The sequence below is a fragment of the Pseudopodoces humilis genome, chromosome 3, assembly GCF_049639895.1.
Source record: "Pseudopodoces humilis isolate 2021_Gansu_Grassland_sample_001 chromosome 3, ASM4963989v1, whole genome shotgun sequence".
NCBI classification, from domain to species: domain Eukaryota; kingdom Metazoa; phylum Chordata; class Aves; order Passeriformes; family Paridae; genus Pseudopodoces; species Pseudopodoces humilis.
The window spans coordinates 29,464,745-29,473,809 of NC_142202.1; the positions used below are offsets into that span (position 1 = coordinate 29,464,745).

The window sequence follows — 9,065 nt, forward strand, 5'->3', positions numbered from 1 at the left end:
CTGAAGGCATTAAAAAAGGGTCAGCAGGGAGAAATCTCTTCACATTCTATTTCTATATTGAAAAGCCCAGCATAATACCACCCTATTCTACACACAGGAAAACACTAAACACATGAAGCTGAAAAAGCGTGAAAAATATAGCACTCTAACATAAGAAATCACCTGTGAACTCTCCTGTACTCTCTCATCAAACATGAGGTATTCATTCATTCCCACAAATGGAGTCAGTGTTGATCTATAAGCTGCAGCACAATATTACACATTTCAATTTCATGCATTTAAGCCAGACAAACATTCCCAGGGGATTGAAAGAACTTGCTACAGTGACTTGTGGTTCTATTTTGGATCATATCACAGCACAATAAATCACAGTTTCAGACACTGGGATAAGTGTCTGAAATAAACCAAGTAGCATGATAACTTCATGTATATCCCTTCCATACATGCAGCCATGTGTAGAATCAAATCCACCTCAGGCCCTTCAAACTGTACAACTACAAAGCAATGATCACTGTCATACCTGCATGTATCCATTATTCATCAACATATATAATCTTAAATACACATCATTTATTATATACTGTTGTGCAGCAGTAGCTATCTAACCCTGTCCCCACACATCAACACTGTTTACCATATCTGATCTCTCACATTTGAAAAAAATAACAGAAATGTTTAATGCAGAAGTTCTTTTGGTGGTGCTGATTTTTCATTCATGTCCCATACAAAGTGGTGCTCAGAAGCAGAGTCCCTATATGTATTTGGTAATCCACCAGCTCCCCATGACAGCTATCCCACAAGAAATTCTAAGAGCTGAGAATGCTGCACTGGTCCCCTGTTGGTCTAGCAGATTTTTGATGTCAAAGAGGTTTGTAAATTAAGTGAGGAAGGAAAAAAAGGAAGGAAAACAAAAGCCATAACTTAAAGACTGAACTGGAAAAACAGCCATATTATTGCAGGTACCCTGTACTAGAACTCTACTCCTGTTGATTTTTGCTCTGGTTCCCAAAAAAATCATGTTAAAACATGCAAGAGCATTAAAAAGGAGTTTTTCTTATTAAAACACCTTACAGGACCCTGTGCAGATTAGCAAATTCTTCTGAAATATGAAAAGATTTCTGTTAATCACTGAGTAAAGATGAGAGACAAGACTTCCAAGAGAGTACAACTGTTTCTGAGGTATGAAATTCTATATTCTCCTAAAGAATGTTATACGTTAGATGCCTGACTATTCATGTCATTTTGTTCTCAGGCTGAGAAACTGAAAATTTCTCTCTGAGCTATTTTGATTGACTGAGCCATGGGACATGAAGTCCAAGTAGCAAGCAAAAGCATAAGTCTCCAAACTTTCACAGCCACTTTCTTATTCTCTCTATTGTGCTCAAAGTTGAAGCACTGTAGTAGTTTCATTCCCTACACCTAATTAAGTTACATTGAAAAGGTAAATGAAACAGGAAAAAAACAGCTTGTCTAGCATATGTGTTCATTTTTCCATTTTAATTTCACCTATAAGTTAGTTGCCTTAAACATGACATTGGATGGTTGGGAAAAGCATAACATTACTGCCTAAAACCCAACATCACTAGAATTCCTTGTTTGTTCTTTGATATTTTACTTAAGTGAAAAAAAATGAAAAATAAAAAATAAAAGGTTGTTCAATGTAAATAAATCCCTGAAGGGCTTCCAACCCAAATGCTTATATTATTAGATGATGAAAGAACTGTTAGAGAAGTGAACAAGAAACAGAACATTGGAACTACCTGGTCAAATTTCACACTATAACCTGAGTAGTGTGCCATTAAAAAACAACCAACACAAAGAGTGAAAAACAGCTTCCAGTACAAATATATATTTTTATGATCAAGTTCTCCATAGACAGAAATTAATTTTCTTCCTAGGGAATACAATTAAAAGACTTTCATTGTTTAAATCTCAGTGAAAAGAGGAAGCAGACATATACACAAACATAAAAATACAAAGTTTTTGTACAAGTTTGCATAATATTTAAAAGCAGTATCTCTTTTTAAAAAGTACAGTATCCTGCTAAAAGGTTTACTCTACACTACAGTTATTACACATCCTTGCACTATTACAACAAACCCTGTGCCACTATCATACACTGTCCCTCTGTCCCATTCTGAAAGAAACCACCTGTAGTTCAGAGTCTTTGATTTCTAGATGTGCTTAATGCAAAAGCCCACATGAAACGTTCCAAGGGGCCTCTGAATCAGGAAAAGAATGCAGAGCCTAAAAACACAAGGCTTGTGTAATACAAGTGGAGCACTGAAAAGCTACATTCAAAGCGGGAGATTGAATGATTCACAGGGCTGGTAATGGAATACAATACGTCCTTCTACCTAAGGTCACTAGGCTGAATCTATTATGGATGATGACCAAAAACCATTTCCATTTGATTACTGCTCATGTGAAATTAATTGATCAAGGCTGTCCTGACAAGCGAGCAAGTTTGTCACTTGAAACTAAAAAGATCCACAAGGATTTCTGTCAGCAAAACTTTATGAGATTCAAGAAGAAGTCATCTCAAAATCTAAAGAGTCAACTCATTGACAAGAATCTGACAATGCTGGCAAACCCCTCCCCCCCCCCAATAAAAAGAAAATAAAGAAACTGAAAACAGAAAGATGCTAAATATTTGGTTTTATTCACTGATTGACCCAAAGCATGCAACTAGAGAGCAGCACTGGAGAAGGTGAGTTAGCCATGGTCCACCAAATATTCTGTGACTGAACAAAGAAACTGCAGTCTTTCAAATCTGTCAGTTTAAGAGCCTTCACCCAAAAGAAATTAATTTTACCTTCTTAAAAGGAAAGGAAAAGAAATCTAATTCACCAGTGAGGCTCTCCAAGATTTTTTGAAGACAATAATCCTTCAGCTTACTGCAATCTGCACTTAATAGACAGATAGGGCGCCCAGAGGTAGTTCAGCTCCAGCTGCCAGTGCACCTTTCTATTCCAGCAAACCCAGCTTCCTGCCTTTTAGCACACACAAATTTGGCACATTTAATCAAGTGTTCATTTTAATAAAGTATCAAATTGCCAGAAAAAATATTTTGCTTGCCTACCAGAACATAAAAATTGAGCCTTTAAGCATGTTTTCTTAAAGAATAAAAAAGACAATAAAAATGTTGCCATCTTTAGGCAAACACTAAAGCTTTTACTTTATTTTGGGTCTGCTTCAGCTACTGTAAGATGTACTAAAACAAACAAACAAACTCCTCCATCCATCTCTGTACCCCTGTATCAAGTCCTGAACCTAAAAGTGCATGATAATTTCCAATGTGCTGTCAAAGGCACGTGAGACTGAAGCACTGGTGTGGGCATGCACATACATGCACACATACACACAGAGTATTTATAAACCCACTGCTGTAAGGGATTTGGCATTTATTTTTTTAATTAACTGAAAACTATAACATAAGAACTTTTCATCTGGCATGAACTTGGGTTTCATCTGCTACTGGAAAAGATTCTCCTGGAGAAATAAAATGACAGTGTTTCTTCATGTACTTTCCATGGATTTCAAAATAGACGGAAGTATACGGTCATGCCAGTCAACAAAGAGATGTAGGTAAAGTTAGAGGTTCATCTTGATACACATCCAGAAAGAGGCTGCAGAGCTAGATACACACTGATAATATATCATATTGGTTAAATGATAAACACCCAGCTGAGAAAAAAAGTGAAGCACAAGTGAAAAGAACTGGGAAAGGTGGTTGCAAAGAGTGCTGTTAGCCTTCCTGCTGCCCCTGGATATTGCATTATATACAGTGTGGCATAAAAGAGAGTTCATAATTTGATGTTCCTTCTGCCCATCCCCATTTCTCACCATGTCACATTTCTCAAAGGGAACAATGTGTGACAGCAGGAAACAAAAAGTGATAGAGACGAAGACTTCTGAACTACTTTAATCTCTGCTAAATTTCGAAACTCAGAAGCTGCACTGTGAATCAGTTCCATGCCACACCCTACCCCATTCCCTCCCCAAAGGGACAATTTGACAAAGATGGTAAAAAACAGCCCTGAGTATAAAGCTTATTCTTTCCAATGAAGGCACTGAGGAAGTGCAGCCCTTACTAAATAACAGCACTGCCAGCTGTCACCTTGGTTTTTTCTTCTCATATGGAACCTTTACAATCTATGGTCTCGAATTTATGAAAAAGGAGTAGGAGGGAATCTCAGCAGTACCTTATTTGGTCCCTAGAAAGCTAAAAATTCCTGCTTCTTTTCCTCATTTCATGCTACAAAGCACATCAACTTGATACATACTTTTGCCAAATGCTCAGAAGATTATTTCACAGGTTTCAGGGAGTAGCAAAAAGAACAAAAGGGATTTCACCATTGCTTCATTTACTGGCTGGCAAGGTAAATGCAGTATTTAAATGTGATAATTTAATGATACATTAGGTCACTACCATGTTTTTGAAAGCATAATTAAACTGGTAGAGTGCCTAAAAAAATTTAAAGACTTCTTGTTCCTTATTTTTACGTTTCAGAAATAATACTCTCAACAATAGATTGAGATTAAGGAGAGATTGAAGCATCCAGGGATTCTGATGAATCTGGCTAAGAAGAAAAGAACTTTGGAATTACATATAATAAAAGGAAAAGCTCAGACATTGTCTCAGACATGAAATGACAGATGTACATACGCGAAGATGAAATGTAATCAATTCTTTGGAGGGTGCTTATCCACACGAGTATTGACAGATCTGACGTAGTCTCCCTGGGAGAGTCAGGCCTAGCTACATAGAGCTGAAAATATTCTTTGGGGAACACATTCCTGCATCAATTCCTTTCCATATTCACCTTCAGAGCTACTAAATCTTATTTACTTTCCTTTGTATTCTGTGCAAGTTAACATGTTTTGATCTTGCACAGGACAACATATTGAGAGGTCTCCACTTACACAGATAAACTTGTCCCATGCGCAATGGAAAATGTGGCATTCCAAATGCTAAAGTAGAGACAGGCAAATAAATCAAACATAAAACCACACCTACCATTTTTCAGTATACAAAATCTCTCATTGAAGAAAAAAGTTACTGTTACCAGTACAGTCAGTCTTTGATATCAAACTGCGGTTTTAAGTTGGGGTCCTAGTTCTGTGATATAAAGCAGAAAGAGGCTTTACCTACAACAAAGAACATGGCCAGATTCACCACAGCTGTGTGAGCACCTACAAGCCTTCATAACCTGTGGTATCATCCAGCATTTCATAACATTGGAAACATTCTAAGAGAAAGGATTTTGCAGTAGGCTTCATCAAGTAAACTATTATATATAGTTTATATATTTATATAATATATAAACTATAAATATTATAGTTTATATATTATATATATAAACTATATATAATATATATAATATATATATATATATTATAGTATATAATATAAACTATTATATACTATATATAGGAAGCTCTGTGAAACAATGACAAAAAATATATTAGAAACCAAGCTGACAGAAATTTGTTGAGTAATCACAAGTCTTGCTCTGGCTAAACTCACTTAGCAGAGTTACTGTCAGTGTAAGCAAGCAGGAGATAAATGCTCCAATGGCAGTCACAGAATTTATACCACTGCCAACATGCCAAGTATTGACTGGCAAGTAAAAAGATTAATAGTCTCTAATGAAAAAAGCTATTCAAGGAAGCTCTGTTTCTTTAATTTATCATGAATACAGGTGGAGGATCTCTTTACATTTTAAATATTGCATGCATATGTCATATTAAGCTAATGTTTTGGGAACTCTGCAGGGTTTAACCTCAGCATCAGCCACAGACAGACTTACAGTGTTGACTCCCAGGTACAAAGTAACTCAAAGCAAAACACTTGGGAACAAAATAAAACAAATACTAAAGTGAATTTCCAAACACAGTAAAAATCATATCTGGCACATCACACTGTCTTCTCCATTTGTGAAGAAAAGATTTTAATTTGAAATATAGGCAAATAGGAGAATTAAACTGAAACAACTACAGCTGCCATATTAAACATGTAATGCAGACAAACAGTGGGGAGATGCAGCTTTTAAGAGCTTAGCTGGACATCAGTGATAGTGGAGGAGACACTTTGAATGCATAAATTAGCCTCCTATGAAGACAAGCATCTGCTAGATTCAAATGTATCATCTCAGAGTGTCTGATAGCTCTATAATTTTCAATGAACTTGCAATCTGCTTGAAGGGAAGTGAAAAAAATTCCTCAATAAGTTACTAAGGCAGTAGTCAGACACCTGACTAATACCTGCTAGTTCAGAGAGGATCTGAAGAGGGAAATCTTTCCTCCGATTCAGGGCCATGCATACCTGGATGTCTAATGAAGCATAAGGAGTATAAAGAAATGGCTGTTTTTTTCTTGAAAAACCACTAATATAGCAAGAATGCACTGCTGCACAATAAGTGTTTTACTGTCTCTTGCAGGTAAGAAAGTTCTCTTCACATACTCCACTGATTCAGCAGAGGTAGTAGAACTCTAAACTTTCCAATGAGGCATAATAATTATAGTCAGAATGACTGTGTTCCATATGGTCATTCACTTCTTTTAATCTGCTTTGCCCAGCATGTCTCACATTAAGGACTCAAAACCTGCAAATCTTTCCTCTCCACTGCAAGTGATTTGTAAGCAACGGGAATACAGTCAGACAGAAGTCTTGTTCAAGGCACAACCAAAGCCCTGGGTCACAACAGAAACATCAAGTTCTAACAGAGGTTGGATCAGAGGGGAAATTGAAAATTCTCACTGTCAATTCTCTACTCACAAGAGAGCTGCATTGGTTAAAATAATACCTTCATTCCTTTTAAAGCCTATGATTTAAGTAAACACAAATTCCTACTCCACAACAAAGAATATTTTACACCCCAGGTGATACATAAGCAAGTAAACACACACAGAGGTAAGAACAGATTATTGCTGTATTTTCTAACTCTTTGATTACATGGGTGAAATATGGCACAGTTGTCAGCCTCTTGCAGCAGTACTGGGATTTCTATATGCAGAGCTGTATATCTGGACATGATCCTTCCCCCTTCTCCAAACTACTTGACCATATGCCATTCAGTCACTAGGGTTTACAGGTCTTAGTCACTTGTAGATCTCTAACCTCTGCTGTACATCTGTACTGAATACAAAGGATATGCTCCCATGTCAGATGTCCAATTCCAGCCTGCAACTTGGTCAACACTTGAGTGACAGTTCTTCCTCATCTTCCACACCACTACTGAAGTAACATTTCTGTCAAGAGATTCCACACTTTCTCTCCACTTCTTGATCCAGAATGACTTCACAACATGCTCCAGAAAAGATAACAAGGTCATAACCAGGCTCTAATATATTTCTTTTTGTATTTCAGATAATTTCATATCAAACAAAAAAATTACCCCCAAAACTTAAGGGAATGAAAATTAAAAACATTGGCAGATCCAAGTGGATTCTATGCATATAGCTTTGCACTCGTATGAAAAATTACTGGTTTCATGGTTTAAAACATCTCGCCCCCACTGGATTTTCCACTTGGATTTTTACCAGCTCCCCATTTCAGGGAGGCTGACGCCAGGTGCAGCAACAGCGCCCTCTATCGGCCACGAGGGAAATTGCATCTCCTGCCTCTGCCCTCCCAGGGCTGACGATGGATTTACTTAAATTTAAACAAATATATACAACATTTGCCCAGCAATACTTTGGCTCCCAAATTTACACTGACAACACAGTTTTTAAAAGTCCATTCTCCTTACTGTACAAATCTCAGTGCGTTTAAGACTTCAACACGAGACTTGTGATTACTCTGTAAAAGTAAATGACAAGTCATTTCAAACTTTTTGAAACTTGGGGTTTGTTTTGTTGGGGATTTTTGTTTGTTTGTTTTTTGAAATTTTTAATCATTGTCTTTAACCAATGTCCTAAGGAAAAGCCAATTACAACTCTTACTTTATGTACCCCCACATACAAAACCACTTGCTGGTTTCTCCTTCCTCACTTCTGCAGCAATTCTTCTATGTAGAAAGAGGATTTAAAAAATAAGAGCACAAACACTGACAAATCGTCAAAGCTTTTTTACACTTTTATTTGGCTTCCATGTTTTCCCAGCTGTTCTGCTTAAAAGTTAAAATTTAAAAAAAAAATTAAAAAAAAAAAAAAAAGAGAAAGAGAAAGCTTGCGAAGAACATTACAAATTAAGAGACTGAAAAACTGCAGTCCAAGGAAGAGGATGTGACTAGTTTGACTTACCAATTTTATCCAGATGTATATTTTCCTACTTGCTTTTTACAGCCGCTGAGCTCAGTGCTCAGGAACGTCCATCCTGTGTCCGGGAGCCAGGCAGAGCGCTGATCCCCACGCTGGATGCTGCTAAGCGAGCGGAGCTGGGGTGCCTGCCGCTGCTCCTGCTTCAGCGGCGGCTCTGCTGCTCCTACTGCTACGTGCGCTCTCTCGGACGCAAACCAGGAACTGCTTCCTATTCCCCAGCGCCGCTCCAGCGCTGCGGGCTGCGGGAGGCAAGGCCGGCCCCTGCTACTGTGCTGCGCTTTCTTAAAGGGCCCCGCGCCGGTCTAGCGGGAGCGCTCGGCTCCGGGAGCCGCCGGCGCTGCTCGGGGGCGCTGTGGGCGGGGGCGCCAGGGGGCAGCCAGGGGGGCTCACCGCCTCGATAACCATCGCCGTGAGTGAGAGAAGCTTTCCTACACGCCTCGGGAACCGGAACGCTCTTCCACAAGGCTTTCCACTTAATGGTGTGGCGGGATTTAATCTTGGCTTCCGTCGTACTCTCCGCAAGGCCGGTGGGGCAGGAGGCGGCGGGGTCCGCACGGTTCCCTGGGCAGTGGCCGCAGGATCCCGGCTGCGGCAGGGACCCCCGCGGGGATCAGTGCGCCCACCCCAGCCTCCTGCTCCGTGACTTACAGTGCAGCACACTGGCTCCAAACCATGATCTGCCGCGGCAGGGGGATGTGGGATTTCCGTTGGTACTCGGCTCAGTCTGACCTTAAGTGATTTTATTTCTTCTAATCGAGAGGATATGATTTAACTAAGTAAAACCCCCACATTTCCTCGTT

General features: G+C 39.1%; 1 protein-coding gene across 3 annotated transcripts in view; it reads right to left on the minus strand.

The window, feature by feature from the left end:
• Positions 1 to 8,455, minus strand: part of DAAM2 (dishevelled associated activator of morphogenesis 2) — a 237,998-nt gene extending 229,543 nt beyond the window's left edge. For all 3 annotated transcript variants that reach the window (XM_014261243.2, XM_088053801.1, XM_088053799.1), the window contains exon 1: positions 8,248 to 8,455. The gene's annotated coding sequence lies outside the window, so the exon portion shown is untranslated. The remainder of the gene's footprint in view (positions 1 to 8,247) is intronic.
• Between the last annotated feature and the right edge of the window lie 610 nt (positions 8,456 to 9,065).